A 930-nucleotide genomic window follows, 5' to 3' on the forward strand; every position below is an offset into this window, starting at 1 on the left:
ATTTGGTTCATTGAACTCCCCTTACAAAAACGCCCTCTTACTTTATTATTATCCTTACATATTATGTAATTTAACACTCTTTTTTCCCCAAGACTTATACACCCATTATTCATGGACAGCTGACTATAATTTCAGAAGTTATAATTTTCTAATAAGAAAAAACGTTACCTGTGCGTAAGATAAAAAAATATAATTAAATGTACGACACACTTTATTATCGTGAATATTCCAGTTCCACTCACCGTTATTTTCTGCATGCCGGTTTGTTTGTTTGTTTCGTTCAACACTCTTCACCTTAGTCTCTAGTCCAAACTTTACACTTAGATCAAACTTCGAAGATGAATTTTGAAAAATGGTTTTTTGTTGAAAGCTAGCAAATCGTCCCAACTAGTACTGCATCAAGATTGTGAAGTGTTATTGTTGAAGCCTCACTTTTCGCTGTATTCCGTGGACGGGTATGTGTCGAACAATATACGATTACGTGTTGCTAGGATACAGCACCGATTCTGCTACATGCCCTATGCTGTACAAGTGTGATCAGTATTCGCTGAATTTTTAATCACTCTTGAAACACACGTGTGTCTTATGAGGGTATGACACGGTTTTCTTTAATATTCACAACATTTACGTTTTCACATGCGGGTTTTCCCAAAGAAATCAAGAAACTATCACACTGAAATAAAGTGTTGACAATAAAACTTCTGGGACACTTTAAAACTGTATTGCATTTTTAACTGCTCTTCTGCACGTCTAATTTTATGAGAAACAGCCATATGGGAAAGCAAACAAAAAAACGGACAAAACGTTTTCAAAGAAACAAATTTAACAAAAACGACAGCAATATACGTAATGGACTTTCAAAAAAGACCATGATTTTATTTAGCGATAGATTTGCTTGAACTGTTACTCAGAGAAATACATATTGTTACA

The 930-nt window shown here is 34.3% G+C and overlaps 1 protein-coding gene across 1 annotated transcript in view; it reads right to left on the bottom strand.

The window, feature by feature from the left end:
* LOC111085632 (protein DDI1 homolog) overlaps window positions 1-362 on the bottom strand; it is an 18,448-nt gene extending 18,086 nt beyond the window's left edge. Inside the window, exon 1 of the mRNA XM_022385156.1 lies at window positions 243-362. The gene's annotated coding sequence lies outside the window, so the exon portion shown is untranslated. The remainder of the gene's footprint in view (window positions 1-242) is intronic.
* Between the last annotated feature and the right edge of the window lie 568 nt (window positions 363-930).

This window comes from Limulus polyphemus, unplaced genomic scaffold (assembly GCF_000517525.1).
Source record: "Limulus polyphemus unplaced genomic scaffold, Limulus_polyphemus-2.1.2 Scaffold519, whole genome shotgun sequence".
In the NCBI taxonomy this organism is placed as follows: Eukaryota; Metazoa; Arthropoda; class Merostomata; order Xiphosura; family Limulidae; genus Limulus; species Limulus polyphemus.